At 38.3% G+C, this 25,490-nt stretch overlaps 1 protein-coding gene across 2 annotated transcripts in view; it reads right to left on the bottom strand.

The window, feature by feature from the left end:
* Positions 1 to 689: 689 nt before the first annotated feature.
* Positions 690 to 25,490, bottom strand: part of LOC307172116 (uncharacterized protein) — a 150,669-nt gene continuing 125,868 nt past the window's right edge. For both annotated transcript variants that reach the window (XR_013823657.1, XR_013823659.1), the window contains one exon: positions 690 to 2,371. The gene's annotated coding sequence lies outside the window, so the exon portion shown is untranslated. The remainder of the gene's footprint in view (positions 2,372 to 25,490) is intronic.

Below are 25,490 nucleotides of genomic sequence, written 5' to 3'. Positions count from 1 at the left end.
TACACTATACATACAGCAACACCTCCCCCTTTGCCTGTCAGAGTGGACCAGGACTATATACTTAACTGTATATACTGTATATACTTAACTATTGCTCATTAAAATGGTAAACATCATAATTTATTAACATAAGCAATATATGTAAGGTATTCACTGATTGTGAAAACATTGAGCTGTGTTTTTACTTTGAAACCAGTCGCACTCATGTTTCAACACTGAATTAACCAATAGTTTGAGTTTGGGGCGGGGCTGTGTGTTTGTCTGACCAACTGAAGACTGCTTGAAAACAGCGGCCATGTTTGGAATACAAAAGTTTATAGCATAGCTTATACTCACTGAATACTGTACGGTACTGTATATTAAATTTATTACAATAGTACAATAGTATATTTATTACATTTGTGAACTTTAAGTTTAACAGCCTATTCCTACGCTAGGCTGTGGTGGGATCCGAATCAAAGAAAAAGGTGCCTGTAAGGCAGATCAGCCTAGAGCACAAATTGATTTACACACACACAGAGAGAGAGAGAGAGAGAGAGAGAGAGAGAGAGAGAGAGAGAGAGAGAGAGAGAGAGAGAGAGAGAGAGAGAGAGAGAGAGAGAGAGAGAGAGAGAGAGAGAGAGAGAGAGAGAGAGAGAAGCAGAAAGGATTTGAGGCAGTAAAATTATTCCACAATAAACAGTACACATGACCTCATCACTTTCCATGTTTAATTCAACAACTGGAATGACCAGTAATCAGCTGGGAAATAAATATGGTAATGTAAAAAATTGTTCAAATCAATCAAATAAACAAAGAGATGAAAAATCAATCCATCTCACTGGAATGGGATGATTGAGAGCATTGCATTGTGTAATACAGTGAATACAGTATTCTGTAGAAAATTCACAACCTCAGTATAACATACTACATTAGCCTATGTAGTGCAGCAACAGTAAGAGCTATTCCAAACATATCAGGCATTGTTTGCACTTCCACTGTGGTGTAAAAATCTTTAAATTACATCTGTGTTGAATGTATTTTAAATAGCTGTGCAGAGTAGAATGTTTTTATTTATTTTTTTTATTTATTTTTATCAAGAACACAACCAAATCAAGATTATATAACCTATAGATTCAAGTTCAAAAGTTTGTCTAGTGGATGCTGGACTGAAAGCAGAAAACACTCACAAATGTTCTTTGTATTTTGCATGAATTCATTATAAACAGTAGTTTCTGATCACTGCCTTTGAAGGACATTTGCCCTGCAGGTAGGTCTGCAGTGAAAGCCTGTTTTCTTCCACCGTTATTCCCACAGAATGGAGCCCAAGTTTGCTAATTCTCTGAGCCCATGATATAGTCAATGCGAGTGTTGGTGAGCTCAGACTAGCGGGAGTACAAATCCCTCAAAGAACTTAAGGCTGACTGTAGTCCTCCGCTAGGCTGTGGTGGGAACCGAATCAAAGAAAAAGGTGCCTGTAAGGCAGATCAGCCTAGAGCCCAAATTGATTTACACACACACACACACACACACACACACACGCACACGCACACATGCACACACAGAGACAGAGAGCAGCAGGAAGGATTTGAGGCAGTAAAATGGTGATGTACAAAACTACATGAACAACATTTAGCTGCATTTATTTCAATGATAACTTGAGGATGCTTTCAGATTAAAGAAGACATGTTGATGTTCGAAACATATTTTAATTTAATTCTGCTTCCTCGGGTTATTTTTCAGATGCTGGACTTTATCACCTAAAACCTTAATCGATACAAGAGGAAGCAAAGTGTGCTCCTCACAAAGCATTTGAATAAGGCATTTAGACATCAAAACACAAAAACTTTCTCAGACATTTGAATTGCTAGCTGTGCACTTCTTGACGTCTCAAGCCACATTTCTTGACTTCCCCGCTTTTGCTCTCTGAACACACTGAGAAATCGCCTCAGACCATGTTCCACATCAAAAACAACAGCACAGAAAGAGCGATTCACCTGCTCCCCTCTCTGCACGTCTAGATTCAGAGTGAAATGCTGAGCCACAATAGGGTTCAGAGATCAGCTTTGAAAATAAGGCCAGGGGTCGCAGTTCGCCTTGGCTCAACACCCTGTGGCAACTGGAATAGTAATGTAGTTGCTGGGATCCGGCCCGGGCCGCTGTGAAGACTTCCAGTGAGGAGAAGCTATTGTTTATGGGCCTCTTGGGCTGGAGCAGAGCAGAGAGGCGATGAGCTCCTCCGGCTCCTCTGTGCTGATGCTGGATTTCTCGGGCTCCTCTTGAGGAGTTCAGCATTCCTTTCAGCGTGAACTTTGGCCGTTTACTGTTTCTCACTGTGTCCTGCCCACCAGTGATGAATGTTCATTCTGAGCCAGGCGCCAAAAAGCAGTTTCTGAAGGAAGAAAACAAAGTACATCATGGTTTGCAATATATCTTACTGAGTCCATGGATAATGAAGAACTGCAAATAAAATATACATCATGTGAATCACCAACATAAACCCAACCGGCTGATGACATCAGGAGTTGGGCTGAGCTATCACGTCTCTTGCGGTGTAGTGTTTGTGAATTTTAAGTATGCATAGAATAAAGGACCTACAGTACTATATTTGCCCCAAATAATCTATACAACAGCACTCGCGGAATAATATATCCCACAATGTAATTATCCCTGTGACAAAGAAATCAGAAGCAGAGTCAGTCGCCTGACTGCTGAAGGAATTTTCTCCCAAAGTTAAAATAAATGAACTAACTAGCTACATCTTATTTCGGAGATCGTAACCAAATGCCACTCAACGAATTAAATATGTGATGAGGACTAGGGATGTGTCTGAAGCTGAATACCCTATTTGAAAATAATGCCTTCAAAATGAATAACTAATAATTCTACTGAATAATAGGAAAGATATATTTGTTAGATGCAGTCACTCCTCGTGTTTGCTGGATAGCTGGTGAGCAGGGGATAGTCCAATATTATACATAAACCCCTAAAATCACTATGCAATAATGAGTGTGTGAAGTGAATGAGTGTAAACTCTATGAATGAAATGAGCACAGCATGATCGCAAATCAAAAAGACGCTTTCCGTCTCTATAAGTCTCTCAGATATCAGAACCTGCCAGGAGTTATATCAGCTAAGATACTGAATAATACACATTTTCTCCTACTATTTAAATGTTTTAAACCTTTCACGATATGACTAAAATGTGCCTATGTTTCTCTGTCTCACTCTCTCCCGGAGCCGGCAAGCATTTTGTAATCTTTATAATTTGTTCAGATTTGCATTTGTTGCATAAAAGTTGTTTTATCAATTTTCAACCATTGAATATTTTCTTTCAAGTTTCATGATGTTCTATAATCAGCTGTTTTATAAAGAGTCATTTTATTTGAGGTTGTGTATGATTGTCCTGACATGTACATACAATTCCTCTGGAAAATAATAAGATAGAGTTGTTTTCCATTTGTTTAACAATTATCATTATTGGTGATAAGATATTGGTGTATATAGAGATATATAGAGAAATTTCATAATTTTTTTTTTTTTTAAAGTATAATTTTATGAGTTATACAAGGCACATTTGTAAACTGAAATGAATGAAGGTAACAGAATTGCGTTTAAAAGAGGCTTTTCATGTAATTTGACTAAGCCCCACCCACTCTTGGTTTTATCCAAATACAGAGACAAATATTTGGCGATTTCTACAGATACATGCAGTATAGGCTCCACTGCATACCCCTAATGAGGACAATTGTTGTGTTCTTTTTTTACATACTTCTTTTTCTCATTTAGGATCATGAACATGCCTGCAAAGTATTAACACTGATGTATTGTGGAAAGTGCATACAAATTTTTTTATTACAATTATGATGTTTGCGGGTCAATGTGACTTGCATATTTCATGGTTATAGGCATGCTGCACAGACTTTTTTTTAATGTATTTTGTTGTGTCAGTTTCTCAACCACCCTCTTGTTGTTACATAAGGTAAGTATGTTGCATTGAAGACATCATTTTTAATTTGTTATGCGTGTTCATTTAGCTGGGAATCAAACCAATAAGTTTGCTGTTGCCTCAGAAAAAGCACACAGAAAAAGTGCTGTTTTGGTCACACCTGTTTTGTTTAAAATGTTAAAAAGTTTTAATAAATGTTAGCCACAATACTGTTAATATTATTTATAATTTGTATTGTTTTTGTATAATATTTACAATTTGTATAATTTTGAAAACAAAAATGTTTAAAAAATAGTTCTATATACAGTTTGATTTAAAAAAAAATCAATGTTTTTTTTTTTTTATAAAAAAGTTCTTATGTTTTTTGTAATGTGTGAGAAATACTGATTTATTTTTGTTTTTCATAGGGTGATTTTTGGTTCATTGTATTGAATCCAATAATCCTAACCCTACATACAAATCGTAACAGAATTTGAACTTAATACAAGGGATAAGCAATACATCCTGCATTATTCAGTAAGTAGCGTGCCAGTATTCCCTTCTGAAAACAAATTGGCTTGGAATCCTATATGCATAAACAACAATATCTTGGAGTTACACAAACTGTGGTGTCATTCCTTTGTGGTCTAGCAAACATTTGTGAGTTTGACACATGCATAAGCTCAGAAAACCAATAGTTACATCATCACAATTAGCTGAAAACAGCACTGGCCACAACAAGGGGTCATGTGACCATGTATTCCATACAGTCACTACGTTCTCAGAGCAGCCTGAGCCAAAATTTAATCGAAACCATGTCATCACTGTGCCACATATGTACAAATTAAATTACAGGGCACTGCAGTAATTGGTCACGTCGGCATGAGTAAAGGTGAATGTATAGGGTCTCACAGCAGGGGTTGTGTCCAGCCTGAATGAGTCAGTAGGTGCTGCAATGGTCTCTGTTGAGACTGAGAGGAGCCTGTGGTACAACCACCGGGGTCTGATTTGACCATTACGTCTAAGGGCCCTTTTTTAACGATCTAAGCGCATGGTCTAAAGCGCAGGGGGCAAGTTCACTTAGGGCGTGTCTGAATCCACTTTTGCTAGTTTAACGGCGGGAAAAACGGTCGGTGTGCAGACCAGCACGCCCATGGGCGCACAAATGGGCGCAAATGCATTTAAACAACGTGGCGCAGGATGTGAAAATGATAACTGCGTCTGACTGAAACTAGCAAAAAACACTTGCGCCACGCTTGGCGCTGCATTGCGGCGGGTGTAAGATAGGGCCCTAAACATCATTCAGACTTTCTGCACACAACGCCTAGAAGAGGAGCATCACACACTCATAAATTGTCACTTCTCTGACAGGTGCGAGACCCTAAACATGGATACTTGAAGCATGTTTGCTAGTCAGTGAAATCCTTCATGTTAACAAGCTAAGACTGCTTATGTGATGTTACGCTAGTGGCCTGAATCAATCAGGCTGGGCCATCTTCTACAAATATAATGAGCACTGAAGTGTCAAATGTAGTATTTTACAGAAATCCTTGAAGCTATTATTGTTTCGGAGGCTCCTTATGGTGCCAGAATTCCATAAAAAGAGTGAGCGATTGCCATTTCTGACTAATACAGTAAAATTAACTATAAATAAAAGATGTAATCCAAAAAGTACCCTTTATCATATTCAAAAGTCCTCATTAGGCATTCAAGCCAAGTCTCGTTTCCTCTCCAAATGCAATTAAGTGCGAGCCTTTAAGGATAAAGTAAGCTTGTTAATAAGTTCACAGAGTAATGAAAAACAGCCTTTTCTTTATTGCTGAAGTGAGAATATTGAATCTAATAACAGGGCTGTGAAAGATCAGCGACACTGTGCACCTGCCAACTTCTTGGGGTTAAAAATGGAGCCATGTGTTTTTCTCATTACACATGGAAACCTCAGCCCTGACATCTGGGATCTTCACGACACATAAACAGACATGATTAAATATCATAGTGTAGTGATGTTGACTATATGGCTGTTCATGCAAAGTTTAAGTACTGTCGACGGGAAAAGTCCTCGCATTGAGCTGGTGAAAGCAAAAGTTATTCATTCAATGTTAAGCCAAAAAAGGTCCATGTAAATGTATCAACATATATCTTGGGAAAAGTTAGGGTTAGGATTATACAAGATTAGTGTAACATGGTAAAAAGGGACATGATTACAATCTGAGGACACAACAAAATCAAGGATGCTGACGTCATCTACAGCTTCGGAATGGCAATTCAGTAAAATAATGGCAATCGAATTTCCACAACTTTTCCAATGTGTTTGGACCCTGAGGATTGTTGCTTGTGGATACATTTTCAGATTATGATGAGAAACAATTATTCAGTATGTTCTTCCACAGTATAAGTGCAAATTCCACTCTACCATCATTCCAACAGCAGCATATGCAATATAGGAGACATATGTAATGCACAGCGGTAATAAAGCATTACACTCGTAGTGTTGCTCTGGAAACCTGTCGGTGAGAAAGAGCCCGAAAATGGCTGTGGAAACAATTTCCTCATCCGCGCCTCAGGCCAGAGATTAAAAAGTGTCAATTATAAATGATGTCAGTCTCACTTACCATGAGGAGCGTTTATGCATGAGGCTATCAGGGAGATTGAGTGGACGGCAGCGGATGATTGCCACATTGCCAACAGCCGACTCTCTGTGCCACTGTCCACTGCTGGATGTGACAACTGACACGTAATAAATTGCGTTTGCCAAAAACAACAGTTTGATGCACTAACATTGTTTATTGACTTTGCTACTCACACAAACCCCATGCCAACTGCAGAATCAGTGGAAATGCGTCTGTACAACCTGATAGTTTCCACATTGGTTCAGATCTGGAGGGAGCTCAAGCTGCTATTTGTTGATCTTTTTTGTCAAGTTTGCGCTAAAGCTCTGGCAAAGTGCTTAACTTCAAATTCAAGGACATTTGTTTCTTCTTGGACAGGAGCCATTTTCATCAGAACCATGTGCATAAAGCGGGCTTATTTAGCAACCGATGTGTTGCTTTGAATATGTGGCCCCCCTTGAATCCAGATGTCAGAATAAAAGAATGCCTGCACCCTGCGAAGGTCTTCTTTCTCTGTCCCAGAAAACCTGTGAGGGAAGTGAATTCCCACTGAGCAGGAGCATGGATCATGGTAATTGCCAGCGGTACCTTGGGGCCAGAGCAATGAGCTCATTATTTCTCCCAAACCCTTAAGTCTCGCAAAACAACAGCCGGCCGACTGTGGCTCTCGGTGGGAGTCGTGGGCGTGTGTTTGTGCATGTCGGTGTCGTCTTCCAGACATCCACTCTGCTGAAGCGTCTGGAAGTTCTTATTGTTTTCATGATAACAAGTAGAATATAGCTAGTTACAAAATAAAAAATAAAAAGACATTTCTTACACAGCCTCACGTATCTGACTTGAAAAGTAACGCATTCCCTTTTTTGTTGTATTTCTCTCTTGGTGAGGTGCTGATGAATACAGACTACAGTATCAATCCATCTATCTTTATATCCATCCATCATCTCTCTAAGAGAACAATATATCTTGCAAAGGTTTTCACAGATCTCAAGCAGAGGAGGCTGTCCAGAGAGCTGATGTGAATGGGAAAGCTGACAGTCACCCTGTCCTGCACTGAGCTTTCATCTGGAATAGGGCTGTCGCTGGCATTGGTCAGTGCCCAACAGATATAATGCCAAGTGGAGCTTACACAGTATTTAATGGAGAGCCCTTTCAAAACCAATGCAGCTTAATATATCTACTAAACATGGCAATTCAATTAGAAAAATGCACTAGTTTATATTTTTGCTACTTTATATTAGGTGCCTTTAACTACTATATACTTGTACAATGTACTTTGTTTTATTGCAAAACACTATTGAGGAGGGATACAGGTGAGGCTTGGGATATGTTTGTTGGTATGGGTAAGTTTAAGGTGTAAGGGAAGGGTCAACAGTGTAATTATAACAGTGTATCAATTAATTACAGCTGTAATTGCATGTAGGTATTTTTTTAAAATATAAGTGCAGTATAAAAACATACATAATAAGTGCACTTTATCAAATTATTAATTTAAATATACTTAATATACACTTTATTATTTTACACTTTAATATACACATTATTTTTATTTCATTTTGTTTTTGTGTTCACAAATACTGTATAAGGAAAAAGTTTTAAAATGGCATGCTTTTAAGAGCTCTTCATCTGTAAAACATCTACCTTAATACAAAGGCATGTTTGTTACTTGTTTAAAAATGCAACAATGTTATTTATTTGTTTATTTATATTTATTATTATTTGAATATGTGGCAACTTTTTAAAATGGCCGTAAATGGAGAAACATGCTTTTGTGTGTGTAGTTACAACATCTACCAGCAGGGGCTAACAAGGAGCAGGGGGCTGATGTACGCTCAAAAAAGGCATTGAAATGTGCATACACAATTTTCCAGGCACATATCGGGATTTATAAAAAATAAACTTAACGTAAATGGGTGCGCACAGTATGGACACTATTTTACTAGAGTGAGCGAAGTAATGAATGATTTTTAACTGTTTTCCAGTAGAACATTTTCATTTCCACAATTAGATTAAATGTTACTGTTACAACGTTACTGCAATATCAATATCATGTGTCATTCACCGGTGAGAAAACTTTATAGTACAGTTAGTACATTACTACAATACCAAACGTAAACAAATTCTTAAAAACAGAATTAGATGCAGCAAGTTTTCGGTTTGTTTAGCTAGCAAAACTAGTGTGTAATAATATTTCTTGCATGCCAGGGTTCCACGATGAGAGTCTGCTTGTTGCTGCTTGCCTGCCATTCTCGCTCTGTCTGCACAGTGTACGTGAACGCGCTGATGTCTTATTATGTCTGCATGAACAGCCTGCGCACTGGTATGCAAACACACATTGACCGACAGGGAACACATGCTACAGGACCGTTCGGACCGAACGCAACAATTGAACGAACGTTCTACAGTCCTACGCACAGACACATATATTTATAAAAATACATTTAGATCGCTTAACAGGAGACTTTCAACCAGCAAACAAAAAATGTTTCTCCTGAGAATCACCTACGGCACCTTTAAATATAAGTTAATTAAAGTTAAATTTTAGTTGTGGATACACTGCTTTTGGACACTTTTCCTGTGGCATGCTATCCCAGAGGAAAGAACATCTCTTTAACATCTAAAATGTTTTTCCTAGACAAAAATGAGGTTACTTTAACATCAAATAGAGACTTGAGTCTTGACTCCTGCTTCTCATACTTGTCTCCTGAGAGAGAAAAAATCGAACACTCTCACAGCGGTCTCCTTTAAAGATTTAGAAGAGATATCATCATCACACACTGTGCTCATATTTTTCTCCTTAGCAAGAGACTCTGGATCACTCACATTTGTCTCCTCTAAAGATTTAGAAGAGATCTCATCATCGTCACACACTGTGCTCAGATTTTATTTATTTTTTTACTCAGTTAGAGAAACTGGATCTCTCATATTTGTCTCTTTAGAAAAAGATCTCAACAACATCCCACACTGTGCTAGAGGAGCTGTCACATTTGTCTCATTTACTATAAAGTCTAGAAAAGACCTCAATGACTTTACAAATTGTGCACAAAGTCAAGTATTTCTAATGCACCAAAGTAAACAACAATCCATGTTTGAGTTTTTGAGCCTATATTGAGAGTGAAGTTATGCAGAAATAAGTTCAACGTTAATCTTAATTGCTGACACACAATAAGAGAATTGAGTTGTACAGTTTATGTGCATAGGGCACATCATTTGTTCTTGGAAATAATAATGTACCCGATGCCTTTATCAAAACTAACTTACAAAAGTCTTACTACAGGAAGAGTAACCCTGGAGCTTACTTTGCTAAAAGGCACATTAAATGACACATTATGACTCAATCCTTGAGCAATTTTATTATTAATACGCAAAATCTGGCTTTTGTGACATACTTTTGGGATGAAATCTATGGAAAGTTTTATATATGAGGCTCCTGATAACCAGCCAAGCCCTGACCCCTTAATGACACACACACACACAAGATAAAAAAAATGTAACAAACATCTGTGGTTGATTGTTCTATATGTCACTCAGGCAGTCACTAGTCTCATTGGGCACTTTATTTATGACAGAATACTCTAATAGTCTGAATTCAGACTAGATTCATTAAATCAGACCATCCAGCGATTAAAATTATGACAAATTAATTAGTTTAGCCTGACATTTTATTGGGGCTCCATTTGCATTTTATTTTATTTGCGTTTACTTGATGAGCTTCATTCATGAAACACAAGCAGAACTTTATAAATCATTCTTAAAACATTTCCTAAGTAAACTGCCACATTCAGTTCCATGCAGCATTTTACACAACATTCAAAGCAGGATTTGAACAAAAATTTGGTCTGCTCATATTTTTCACAGCTAGTTTTTGTCTCATCTTGTGAAAGTTAACAGTAATAGCCTTGATCCTGAGTTTTATTGCCAGAATTATTGCCTGGATGTAAGCCAGTGGGTTAGTTAGTAAAGTCCGATCAGCCCTTGAACTACAACATTCCAGAAGCATCTTTCTTGATTGACCGTCATTCAAAGTAAACATGTTTTCTGACAAAATCCAATGAAAATTGATACAGTTTAATTTTATTATATTTGATACTTTATTGACTGATGTTCTTCCCGAGGCTTTTATTTGTCCTGTCTGCCACAGCTCATCACTGCCTCTAATGAAGATCTGAGACTGTGCATGTCATTGTGCTGTCATTGACATTTACAGCTCAGGTGAATGACTCAAAACCCTCTGTGCCTAGAACTGCACCCATAGTTCATCAGCAGAGCAGATATTGAGAGCAAGTTCCCACACCCCTGCCTCTCGGTCGGATAAAACCCAAGGATCAGTTGCCTCCCTGAACACCCATGGTCGCGGCAGGCAGCAGATGCAGGCCCTCGGGCTTTCATGTGCTGAGCAGGAAGCAGGCGGTGGGAATTAGACCGCTTCGTCTGCTGCTTCCAGTGGATGAAATCTCTCTTTCATCCTGCGCTGTGGCTCTGGCCGCTGCTAAATTTCACTGTATGATGTCCTCTCACTCTTTCCACACACAAGACCTTTAAATGGAGCTGCTCTGCCTTCATCTCCTCACCATTAATTACGGCCACTGCGCTGATCTCTGACAGTGAAACAGACGATCATCATTATAGATCTCATTTACTAGCTCAACACATTTCCCATGGCGTAATCCTCCAGATTTAAGTGGTTTACGTCACAACATAACATTATCTCAGATGTTTCTCCAAAAAAAAACCTAAGAGAAATAAAAACAGATACACTTTACAGTAATAACATGTGTTAATGTATTAACTAACATGAACTAACAATGAGAAATATCTTATTACAGCTTTTATTGACCTTTTTTAATGTTAGTAAATTAAAATGTTCTTGTTCATGTTAGTTCATAGTGCATTAACTGATGTTAACAGATACAAGTTTGGATCTTAAAAATGTATCAGTAAATGTTGAGATTAATATTAACTAAGATTAATAAATGCTGTTGAAGAATTGTTCATTGTTAGTTTGTGTTAACTATAATAACTAATGTTAACAAATGAAACCTTTGAAACCTATACAAATGAATGTGGGAATCTGAGAAGCATTAAAAATCTCCATATAATCTAATTGCTGTCCAGAAGAAATAACTAAGATATGAATGACACCTAATCTGTGCCGTTGCTCTCTATTTATGCATGTGTGTTTATAACTCTTCAAGCTCTTTGTAGCTGACGGTTTATTTCAGATGGACAGAACCAAAGCGGGTCTTTGCACACGGATGATGTGACATTTTATAAGAGAGCCAAACAGATTAATCTCGCCCCTGGGAGGTTTGTGTATAGCTACAAATATTCCCAAAGCATTTCCTAAACCTGGAAATTTTCTGATTCTGTTAGTGTTACACCTACTACATCACTGCCAATAGAAGAACAAGCCAAAATAGGATGTTCATTGAGCAGTAAGAGCAGCAGTTTTGAAGATTGTCTTACATTAACAGGTGGTCCTGCTCTTGGCAGTCAGTCTGGATTTATGCATATTTTAGGCTTCTTGCCAAGTACTCAACTGCCATACTGCCCATCAATAGTGGGGGAATAAGTTATGTATGTCCGATTGAGGGTGCTGAATAAAAATAAATAAAAATCCCACCTGAGAAAACAAACAGAGAAAAGCAGCACATTCTGGGTGGTGAAGAAAGTAGATAAACAGTTTAAGAACAGACTTTATGATGTTGGTTTAGTTTTTTTAACTTGCATAAATATGTTTCTTAAAGGGTTTCTGAATATGAATATCATGTATTTCAGTAGGGTCCTTATTTAATCAGAGCCATTCGTTTTAATGTAAATATACTGCTCTCTCGACATTACTTATAATTAGTAATTACCATGTTATCATTTCTGAGAGATGAAATGCAATGCTCTTATTATTTTGAGCTGTATTTACTGCGTTAATCTTGCAGAAATAAAAATCAGGATGGAAGACATACAGAACATACACTACACTACACTACAGTAAAAATATATAGTAAAAACAGTAATGTTGTGAAATATTACAATTTAAAATTATATATTTTAAAAAGTAATTTATTCCTGTTATAGCACAGCTGTATTTTTAGCATTATTACTCCAGTCTTCAGTGTCACATGATCCTTTGGAAATCATTCTATGCTAAGATTACTTATCATTATCAATATTTAGTATCATTATCATTCTGAAATGTGGAAACTGTCAATTTATAAAATACCCTGTTTCTCTTCCCACTAAATACATTTCTTTGTCTATTTTATATAAAAATAATGTTATATCGCTTGGCTGCAGTAATAATCACACAACGAAGAATTGTCCAGAAGGAAATATTAATATTTTAATCAAACTGATAAATCTACTGATCTTCCAAAGGCTTTAAAAGTTAACCAAAGAATAATTACAGACTAGGTTAATATTGTTAATATGTTTAATAGTCATTTTATTTCAGCTAGTTTGATAGACTCTAGTAATTCGTTGTTCATTGATGAACAGGGAATTGATGAGTCGACTAACTATAGGGAATCAGATTTATTTTCCTTTACCCCTATATTACCTACCCAAGTTCATAAACTGCTCTCACATTTAGACTGTAAGAAATCAGTTTTAAAAAATTGTTTTTAAAAGTGTCTGCACTCTGCAGATATTATTGTGAACCTATTGCGAACCTAGTCTATCCACCAATGTTATTCTGCCATCTTGGAAATCAGCTATGGTTATACCATTACTAAAAGGAGATGATCCCTCCGTTTTGAATAATTATCGCCTTTTATCTAAACTCGCGGTTTTAGCAAAAGTTTTTGAATCAATGGTAAAAGATCAAATGAAAGAATACCTAGTTAATAAACTATTTATCTGATAGAACTCAACTCAATGTGTTGCTGTAGATAATTACACCTCATCCATGCTAACAGTCAAAAAGGGTGTCCAAGCAAGGTTCTTTACTGGCACCACTTTTTATATTTTTATTAATGAAAAAGGGCAGCAATTTTTATGCTGACGATACAATTATTTATCCAGCTGCATCCCCTTTGAAATTATTTTCAGTTTACTTTACTAAAACTGAAGTTAGATTTAAATGTAAACAGCACTAAGTATATTATTTTCACATGCAGCCGTTCTATGACCACTGCTCAGTCTATTCTTACTATTGATGACCTGCATATAGAAAGAGTTACAACTTACAAATATTTAAGAATATGGCTTGATGAGAAGTTGGTATTTGATGTTCATATTGATTACTTGGTGAAAAGACTTAAACCAAGCTTGAGTTTTCTTTTTCTGAAAAAAAAAAAAAAAAAATCCCTTTTGTGCTAGAAAGAGAATTATACAGAGTTTTTTTTAATGTATTTTATTTATTTTTTTACCCATTTTAGACTATGCTGGTGTTATTTATATGCACGCTTCCATGTATTTAATGAAAAGGCTGGATGGTGTTTATCATGCTGCACTGCATTTTATAGCAAATGCTTGCGGGTCCTCTTTAAATCAAAGAAGGAAATCACATATATTAGTATATACTCTAAAGGCATTGCTAGGTTTGCTTCCAAATTACATTACTAGTCTTTTATGCTTACGTAGAAAGAATTATAGCACCAGGTCATCAAGTGGAATTAAATTAGAAGTACCTAGGATACACTCAGAGCACGGAAAATCAGCTTTCTCTTATTATGCCTCATGGCTGTGGAATGAATTTCAAGCTATTATTCCACTAGAAACAATTCCTTCTTTGACTACGTTTAAAAATGTATTGCAGTGTAAAATGGATAAACCATGTTGCTGTTTTAATTAATTTGTTGATTTATGATTCATGTTTTTTGCTTTGACTGTTTAGAATTTGTCTTGTGTGTTATGTTTATGTGAAGTTTAATGTAAAATTTTAGTACGGCCATTTTGGTCAGGACTCCCAGGAAGAAGAGATTTCTTTTACTGTTAATGGGACCTTCCTGGAAAAATAAAGGATAAATAAAATAACAAAACTCAAACTAGCACAGGAGAAAACACAACCAACAAAAGACCTCGCAGGACAAAAGAACAGAATGAACTGACTGAGGGCTTATATACATACAGAGATAATTAATGTAGAAACAGGACAGGTGCGGTGAACTAATTAACTACTTAAGAGACTAACTGGAAAACAAATGACAGTGAACATGGGCAAACCAAAACTGAACTAAGCACTGAAGAACTGAACCACTGAAACTAAACAAAACAGAAATATAACCCTGAAAGTAGCTCCCCCTGCTGGAATGCACGTCCTCGCGCCGTAAATAGTTCATCTGAGGAGGGAGGAAGAGGGCTCTGGTGGAGGACATGGAGCTGGAGAGGGACGTAACCCAGCAAGAAGGATCTCCTTGAAAAAGTCATGGGGACAACGGATGGAAACAGAGCCAATGGAAAGGGAGCCCAGAGCGCAGACAGAGAGCAGATAGACCAGAACAGCACGCAGGCTTGGGAGGCCACAAAGGAGCCATAGCGACAACCCCCCGAGGTGGAACCAGGGTTCCGGAAGGCTGAGGCGGAGCCAGAGCAACTGAGGGCCGAGGTGATGCCGGAGGGAGGGCTTAGCCAGATGGAGCTGTAGGGGTGGGTGGAGAGAGGAAGCGCAGTGGACGGCTCGCAAGTCTGTGGTTCAGGCGAGGCGATGTCCGACCGAGATGGAACCGCAGGATCGAGGGATGCCAGTTCAGCCGTAAGTCTGATGGTCCCAGGTGGAGCCAAGGGAGGGAGGAGCCAAGGCGGAGGAGTCTGGACGACAGGCCAAGGTGGAGTGACGGGATCCGAGGCTGAAGGCAGAGCCAGGGGATACCTTCTTCCAGGAGGAGCTGGATGCCGGAAGGCACAAGGTGGATCCACGCCACAGAGGAAAGGCATAGGAGTAGGAGGAGCCGAGGTACTGATGGGAGACAGCAGAGGAACTGGCTGAAGTTTGAAGAGGAGGTGGGAGAGGGAGGCTAGGAGGGATCATAGGAGATGCAGGAGACTTGGAGCTGGGCGGGACCAGTGAAGATGCAGTTCAACAGCACCCACTAAAAGAAAAATCCCCAGAGGACAAACACCGGGCAAGCAAGCCTTTGTGCGCTCGTTGATGCTGGTTTAGTAGAATGCGCACAGTGAGATAGCAATCGGGATAGTCAGTAAGGCTCACCAAAAGGAGGAATCTATGAGTGTGGTCCTCGAGTCTTTGCTGCTCCTGCTCGAGGCAAAGCAACTGGACTGCCGGTAAGTCCATTTTCTCTTGTATCGGTTCCGAGATCTGTCACAGCTTAGCTGCAGTAATAATTGATCTACAAATAATTGTTCGGAAGGAAACAAACTTTAAAATAATAATCAAACTCAGACAAGCACAGGAGAATACACAACCAACAAACGCTATCACGGAACAAAGAACAGAATGAACTGAGGGCTTATATACATACAGAGATAATTAAAGTAGAAACAGGACAGTTGTGGTGAACTAATTAACTACCTAGGGAACAAATGATAGGCAAACTGAAACTGAACAAAGAGATCATACCCATGCTCAATTTTCATCTGACAAATCAAGCAAACTTGTTAGCTAAAGGATAAAACAACACACACACATCAGCATTTCTGTATAAAATTTCGACAATAATAGTCTATGTACTTACACTGAACAAAGTTATAAACGCAACACTTTTGTTTTTGCCCCCATTTTTCATGAGCTGAACTCAAAGATCTAAGACTTTTTCTATGTACACAAAAGGCCTATTTCTCTCAAAGATTGTTTATCTGTCTAAAGCTGTGTTAGTGAGCACTTCTCCTTTGCAGAGATAATCCATCCACCTCACAGGTGTAGCATATCAAGATGCTTATTAGACAGCATGATTATTGCACAGGTGTGCCTTAGGCTGGCCACAATAAAAGGCCACTCTAAAATGTGCAGTTTTACTGTATTGGGGGGTGGGGGGGGGGTCCGGGGGGGACCCCCCCGAAATTTAAAAAAAAAAAGTTGTTGATTGTGGCCTGTGGAATGTTGGACCACTCCTCTTCAATGGCTGTGCGAAGTTGCTGGATATTGGCAGGACCTTGAACACGCTGTCGTATACGCCAATCCAGAGCTCAATGGGTGATACGTCCAGTGAGTATGCTGGCCATGCAAGAACTGGGATGTTTTCAGCTTCCAGGAATTGTGTACAGATCCTTGCAACATGGGGTCGTGCATTGTCATGCTGCAACATGAGGTGATGGTCATGGATGAATGGTACAACAATGGGCCTCAGGATCTTGTCATGGTATCAGTCAAAATGCCATCAATAAATTGCACCTGTGTTCGTTGCCCATACCATAACCCCACCGCCACCATGGGCCACTCGATCCACAACGTTGACATCAGCAAACCGATCACCCACACGATGCCATACACGCTGTCTGCTATCTGCCCTGTACAGTGAAAATCGGGATTCATTCATGAAGAGAACACCTCTCCAAAGGGCCAGACGCCATCGAATGTGAGCATTTGCCCACTCAAGTCGGTTACGACGACGAACTGCAGTCAGGTCGAAACCCCAATGAGGACAACGAGCATGCAGATGAGCTTCCCTGAGACGGTTTCTGACAGTTTGTGCAGAAATTCTTTGGTTATGCAAACTGATTGTTGCAGCAGCTGTCCGGGTGGCTGGTCTCAGACGATCTTAGAGGTGAAGATGCTGGATGTGGAGGTCCTTGGCTGGTGTGGTTACACGTGGTCTGCACGTGGTGGTTGTGAGGCCGGTTGGATGTTCTGCCAAATTCTCTGAAACGCCTTTGGAGACGGCTTATGGTAGAGAAATGAACATTCAATTCACGGGCAACAGCTCTGGTGGACATTCCTGCAGTCAGCATGAATGAATGTATTTGGGATGCTCTGGATCGGCGTATACGACACGGTATACGCCAGGTCCTGCCAATATCCAGCAACTTCGCACAGCCATTGAAGAGGAGTGGTCCAACATTCCACAGGCCAAAATCAACATTTCAACCTTTTTTTTATCCCCGGACCCCCCAATACAGTGAAACTGCACATTTTAGAGTGGCCTTTTATTGTGGCCAGCCTAAGGCACACCTGTTCAATAATCATGCTGTCTAATCAGCATCTTGATATGCTACACCTGTGAGGTGGATGGATTATCTCGGCAAAGGAGAGGTGCTCACTAACACAGATTTAGACAGATTTGTGAACAATCTTTGAGAGAAATAGGCCTTTTGTGTACATAGAAAAAGTCTTAGATCTTTGAGTTCAGCTCATGAAAAATGGAGGCAAAAACAAAAGTGTTGCGTTTGTAATTTTGTTCAGTGTAAGAAAAAAGCCATCATACTGACCAAGAAAAAGAAAGAATATTGTAATTAATTAAAATAAACTGGTGCGTCATTATTATTACTGCTTATTATTATTACTGCAGCCACAGACTGTCTGAACTGCTTGTGTCCATCAACAGCATTCGATTCATTTGCAGAGTCGTACAATGTCAGGAAAGTACTTGGCATGCATTCCTCATAATCCATGAGTGGATTAATGGAGATGTAAGTAGTCCTTCTACAGAACCAATTATATAAACAGCATGATGGTATTAGCACATAAAAGGGCCATTAAATTGAAGAGACCAAGCAAAAGATATTCTCCCAAACAACGTAGTCAAAAGTTCTAATAAATCAATACAGAGTTCATTCAGATATAAAGTAAAGACTAGGTTATAAAAAATTCAGTTCAATTCTATAACTGTTTTTCTGTTATCAAGGTGATTAGACGTGGTTGATGTCTGGAAATGTTTAAGGCTTCAGTCATAAATAATAATTATGTACATTAATTTAAGGTCACACCTGTTGGCTGGTTGATTCAGAACGATCAGGCTTGAAGATAAATTAAGTAGTACAGTATTTAATTGAAATAAAGAAACAAACAGAGAGAACAGAAGCTAACTGAGGGTATAAATACACAGTGGTAATGAGGGACAGGTACGACTCTAATCATTTTAATATTAAATAATTAGACAATGAAACAATGGCTGCATTCCAGTCCAAAACTGTCATGCTCTTCACTCGCTAACTTCCCTCCGTCTCGTTCACTCGGATGTACGCCATTGCTTACATTGCATGAGTACCCACTACTGGCGGAACCTTTGCAATAGGCTGAATTGGAATGTGCTAAGCCCTTGATCACTTAGAATCCACTATGGGGTTGATTAATTATTTTATTTTTTTCCCTTACAAAATTGTTGTACAAAATGTATTTAGGTGTGTTTGAGTTGTTTAAAAAAAATGGTTAAATAATGATCAAGCGTAGCGTCAGTTCTTGCAGGTCACGTTAGTCAAGCTCGCATCAGCTGACTCTCAGCTGATCCACATCTACCTAAAGTAATACAACGCTTATCAATGTATACATATAAGCTCCTAAACATATAAGCATATAAGCATATAAACATATAAGTATACATATATTTTCAGCAGCTATCGCGTTTCTCGGGAGCTAATTAAATGGTGAAATTCGGCAGGCAAACCACATCATCTCACAAGGGAATCTCACAATGAGATTGCATCTCACAATGCAATCGGGAATTTAGCAAGAGGAATTTGTTTCCCACAAGGATCTCACCTCAGAATTATTCAAATTCGTGAACTGGAACATGAGATTCGCCGCACTGATTATAAGCTGCCTGATTTGGAAGTGAACTCAGTCTGCATTGCTGCTCGCATCGCTGCATTATTGACACATGACTATTTAATTGAAATAAAGAGACAAACAGAGAGAACATCCAGGTAGCAATGTATCAAGACAAAGAACAGAAGCTAACTGAGGTTATAAATCAGCAATGTGATTCACTCTCCATTCATCTATGAAAGTCTTCACAAAGCTAAGTTCCTTTTTAATGCTCATTGCTAAAAGCTATCAGGGTATTGGCAACATGCTTGTTGCTAATGCTATACGTGTGGCTTGGGCTTATCTAACTTAGACATTTTCATTAAAATGCTCTTTCTAGGCTTATGCGATCATATTGGCTATGTGCGTTACTATCTGTTGTCATTGGCTGTGGCACAGCTCTAAAAAAAGACATAGTAAACAGTCACTATTCAGTTGAGTCACTTCAGCGTTATCGGACACGCTTGGTCTATCTACTGTAGTTCTTGTAAACACAGCGTTCTTAAAGCTATAGTGTATTGTATACCGTGCTTACATTTTAATGCATTGTTTTTTAAGGGCTTGCATTTTTATAGGTTGAAATGCAACATGGTTGTATATTTAAGCTGTGTATATTTAATATATATATATATATATATATATATATATATATATATATATATATATATATATATATATATATATATATATATTAGGGATGGGGCCGATCCGATCCAGTATCGGTATCGGGACCCGATACCAGCGTAATTCACGTATCGGATTTTCCCGATCCAACCTGCGGAGATATCCGATATCCATGAGTCATGTCTGCGCTCACTTTAACGTCTGCTGAAATGACTCCAAAAGTGATTCCCGCCGGCTAGTCTGCTAGCTGGCTGCAAACTGTGGAATGGATTTCCAGAACGGAGGCGCGGCTCAATGAGACACATATGGCAAGCCATAGTGTTCATAAACGCCTGGTCAGGCGTCTGATTGCACACTGACACGTCAAAAGCGTGCGTTTCGACCGCCAAACGCGCGTCCCTGACGCGCGATTTGCCATAAAAGCGCACGTTCTTAACGCGCGCTTTGTGGTCACGGAAAACGCGCGTCACAAACGCGTGGTTTTTGCATCAAAACGCGCGTCCTCGACGTGCGATCTGCCATTTAAAACGCACGTTTGCAACGTGCGCTTTGGGGTCACCGAAAACGCGCGTTTTTGACGCGCGTTTATAATAACAAAAATGGGCGTTGAAAACGTGTGTTTTGACTAGGACAAAACGCACGCTTTTGACGTGTAAACAGTTAACCCAAACAGGCAGTACAAACGTGTGTGAAGTTTCCAACCAGGCGAAAAGGACGCGTGAAATACCAGTTAAAATCAGTTTGAACGGGTCAGTGTCATTGGCTGCTGAAGGCTTGGGTCTAACCATTTCTGTGGGCTTAGGGGGGTTTAGCTACTGTTCATAGACTAGGCTACCACCATTTAACATGCCATAGATCAGGTTATTCAGCCTATCTATTTTGTCCTTTTTTGTAGAACTTATAGAAATAATATATTTAAATTGCAGTTTTATCAAAATTTAGATAAAAATAAAATTGCCTTGTTTTTCTTCGCTCATGCCTTTGTCCCTATGTGGTTTAGGTCTCTTGTATTATCATTAATCCCAAGCAAAACAGCATGGAATTATCTATGGTAAATTTTACAGAGGAGGGGATTATAATTGGTGAGTTATTATAATCCAATAGTTATCATTTAAGTTAAAAAAAAGAAAGAGAAAAAAACACCGTTTTTTTATTTTCCAATTGTAATTTTGGTAACATTTTACAAAAAGGTTTCATACATTATTTAAGTACATTAGTTCACATGAATTAATAATGAACTGCACTTCTACATGTTAATTTCAAATTTCATTTCAACCTTTACTAATATTTATTAAAATCAAAAGTTGTTATTAACATTACTTAATGCACTGCGAACTAACAGGTTACTAAAAGGGTACACTTCTCAGATTAGTAAAGTAAAACAAAGTTGTTAAAGTAGTTTAAGTTTATGAACATTTTAAATGTATACAATACATAATGTTGTTATATATATATATATAAAAACCGTTCTGGGACAGATTTTAGGTTGATGTCTCAATAAATGAGCTTTAGGAAAGATTGTATTGTGCGCAGTACCAAAATTTTCCACTAGATGACATCCAGACTCCACCGATGAGATCTTCGACTTCCATGTATGGTTTTTAGTGATCTGAACCTTATATTTCCATACTATTCCAAATATGTATGAAGTAGACATCCTATTCAGAAATAGTTAGGGCAGTAATGTTAATATTTGATTTGAATTCAATCTCTAAAACACATATAAAAATGTACGGAAAGAATCTAAGCCCGAGTTATAGTTTGCTTCCACATCACAAATGAAGAATCTATTGGTATTTATCTACTGCTGTCATTTCTTTTGATAATTACTTGTTTGGGGTGCTCCATTTTTAATTTAATTTAATATTTAATTTTAATTCTGTAATGGTAATATATGTACAGTATTTCAATGTACAGTATGTCATATTACACCTCTTTAGATGCTATCTTCAGTCTAAAAATGTATTTAATCAAGTAAGAATATTCAAATATACAGAAATACAATCCAGATATACATCAAAATAACTTGAAGGTTGCAAAAAGTAATGCAAGAATGATTTAATGTAATTTCAGAACCGTTCTGAGATAGTATTTTTCATGTCGTGTATGTTGACATTTAGTAGGCTACACTATGATTGCCCAAAGAATTCACATTTAACTTTTTAATGTTAACAAATGTATAGGTAATCCAGAGGAGTACTGTGTGCTTTGCAGCATGCTGCAGACGAACCCAACGAATTGAAATGGTGTACAACTTACAATACACACATCCAAAAATCATTAGTTTAACTTTATGTGCCATGTTTTTAGGGCCCAAGCCCTGAAAGGGCGAAGGCCCTATTGTTTTCGGATTGATTATTTTTAGGGCCCGAGCCCTGAAAGGGCCTATTGTTTTCCTTAGGATTATTTTTTATTATTATTATTATTTTTATTTTTTTTCTTACGACTATTCAGGCACTTTTGGGGCCCTTAACATGCTCGAAAACTCTTGAAACTTTGCACACGGGTCAGAACCCGCGGCCATCAGGGCCGGGCTGAAGCTGGTACCCGGGCGTGGCAGGGGGGCTTGACAGCGCCCCCTGGAACGGGGTCCAAAAACTTGGTCCATAAATCAAACATGCTTGCATGTAATCATCAGTTTGAACGGGTCACAAATGAGCTAATTTTCTGTAAAAAAACAAGACATAATAACAGAGCCAGTGTTACTTAATGGTCAAGTAGTTGAAACAGTGGGAACTTGTAAGTACTTAGGTACGGTTCTTGATAATCACCTGAGTTTTATAGAAAATACAGATTTTATTTACAAGAAATGCACACAACGTCTAAGTCTGCTCAGAAAATTGAACTGTTTGGCTGTCAGTACTAAGATTATTGAGCTTGTGTATATCACACACATTGAAAGTGTTTTAACTTTTCATCTTTCTGCTTGGTTTGGCCATTTTAACTGTAAGCTTAAGAAAAAGCTTAACAGGATAGTGTTAATGGCTAGTAAGATAGTAGGAAAACCACAAAAACAATTGACTCAAATATACATTGACAGAATGAGTAAAAAAGCAAGAAAGATCACAATAGATAGTACTCACCCCCTCTCTAGTGAGTTTGAACTTTTGAAGTCCGGGAGGCGCTTCAGAGTGCCTCTGGCTAAAAGTACTTTTAAAAAATCCTTTATTCTGAATGCCATTAGTATCCTTAATCAAATTAAGTGACAACAACAAAGGAGTTAACTTTATGTATTTAAGTATATTTATCTTCATCATGATTTTTTATATTGTATCTTTGATTTTTTAGAAATATTCTCTCTTGTACGAGTTGTTGTTTTCATGTCTCTTGTATTTGTCTTTTCAGTCTGGTGAGCCAAAGAAAAATTTCCACTTCGGTTGACAATAAAGACTTATTCTATTCTATTCTATTCTATTCTATTCTATTCTATTCTATTCTATTCTATCATATGAAACTCGGTACACATACAGATCTCATCGGGCCGAACAACTTACGCACTCTATGTTATTAGCTCCGCCCAACAGGAAGTCGGCTATTTAGGGTTGTTTGGAAAACACATACAGTGGAATGTGAAAGACTCCTCCTAGGGAATTTATCCGATTGCCACCAAACTCGGTGTGAATGAAGTCAAGACATTGAGGATGAATTATTGACAGCAGATTTTTGATATCTTGAACGGGTTGGCCGTGGCGAGGAAACGAATTTATGGCGAATAATGGGACACAGGAAGTGTGTTATAACTTCTGCACACATTAACTTATCTTGATGAAACTTCACCTTCACCAAAGGCACCAGGGTGGCTGTGCCCCCGGCTTGGGCCCACAATCGCTGCCTGCAGCTATATTTAATATATAAAAAATATACACAAAATATACACAATCTATACACAAAAATATATACACAAAAATATAGCTGCAAGCTACCCTAATCCATTTGTAGAAAATAAATTGGATAAAAAATATAATTGATTGATCCCAGGATGTAAATTAGTTCTGTTACCATTGCTCACATTTAAGAAAAGAAATAAAAAGCATATGTTAACTAAAAAATTAGGATGACTTGTGCATGTTTGAAATAACAGGGTGAATAAATGTAGACAGAATGTTTTGAATTTTGAGTGAACTATCGGATGTTTCTGTAATTTGGTCCCTGTAAAGCATCTTGGTGGCACCCTGCTCGCAAAAGTGATACATTTTATAGTCATTTTATATATATATTTATATACCCTATTTAAACACTAAGTCTTAAAAAAAATTAAATGGATAATATCACCTCTGTACTTAATTGCTGTTTGTCTGTGTTGAGCGCACAATATTTGAACAAAAAGGTTTCAATAAGCACCACCTGCTTGTGATACCTTCAAATGTAAGCACAACAAAAGTCCACATTGTTCTCTAAAGACAGATATTGATTAACCTGCATTAATTGCTTACCTCCACCGTAACTGATTTTCCCACACAAATGTTAATGATTTAATGTTAGAGCTAGAATGACCACTAATGTGTTTATTTACAAAAAGGCATGAGCGAAGAAAAACAAGGGAATTTTATTTTTATCTAAATTTTTATAAAACTGCAATTTAAATATATTATTTCTATAAGTTCTACAAAAAAGGACAAAATAGATAGGCTGAATAACCTGATCTATGGCATGTTAAATGGTGGTAGCCTAGTCTATGAACAGTAGCTAAACCCCCCTAAGCCCACAGAAATGGTTAGACCCAAGCCTTCAGCAGCCAATGACACTGACCCGTTCAAACTGATTTTAACTGGTATTTCACGCGTCCTTTTCGCCTGGTTGGAAACTTCACACACGTTTGTACTGCCTGTTTGGGTTAACTGTTTACACGTCAAAAGCGTGCGTTTTGTCCTAGTCAAAACACACGTTTTCAACGCCCATTTTTGTTATTATAAACGCGCGTCAAAAACGCGCGTTTTCGGTGACCCCAAAGCGCACGTTGCAAACGTGCGTTTTAAATGGCAGATCGCACGTCGAGGACGCGCGTTTTGATGCAAAAACTGCGCGTTTGTGACGCGCGTTTTCCGTGACCACAAAGCGCGCGTTAAGAACGTGCGCTTTTATGGCAAATCGCGCGTCAGGGACGCGCGTTTGGCAGTCGAAACGCAGGCTTTTGACGTGTCAGTGTGCAATCAGACGCCCGACCAGGCGTTTGTGAACACTTTGGCTTGCCATAGACACAGAGTTATGAGACACGCCCCCGCTCAGGAAATCTATTCCGCAGTTTGCGGCTAGCCAACAACGTCCGCTGTGTGGATATACTTCACACTGGAAACACCTCAGAGCAAGACAGCAAAATGTAATGTTTGCAAAGCTGTAATTCAGAGTCTTTTGAAGCTTCCTCGCGTCGTACAACACAACGAACGCAATCAAACATTTAAAAAAGCACCACGTTACTGTGCGTTCACACCAAATGCGAATAGCGCGTCAAATTCGCGTCTACCGCGTCTATTTTGAATCCATTCGCGCGTCCAGAGAAAAATTGACGTGCGTAAAAAGCAAAAGTTTGAAACGAAATTGACGCGCGTCTGAGGCAAAATCCGCTTGTTTGTTTGCACGATGCTGACGTTGATCGAGCATTTACTGCATCGGAGCGAGGATCACCCTTCAGATAGTGTGTGTAAGATGTTTAACGTTAATGTTACACTTGCACTTTTCTTATATTTCAAGACGCAAGTATTTGACATTTTGGGAATGTAAT

This window comes from Squalius cephalus (assembly GCF_949319135.1).
Source record: "Squalius cephalus genome assembly, chromosome: 15".
Lineage (NCBI taxonomy): Eukaryota > Metazoa > Chordata > Actinopteri > Cypriniformes > Leuciscidae > Squalius > Squalius cephalus.
This window is presented reverse-complemented; position numbering and strand designations above follow the sequence as displayed.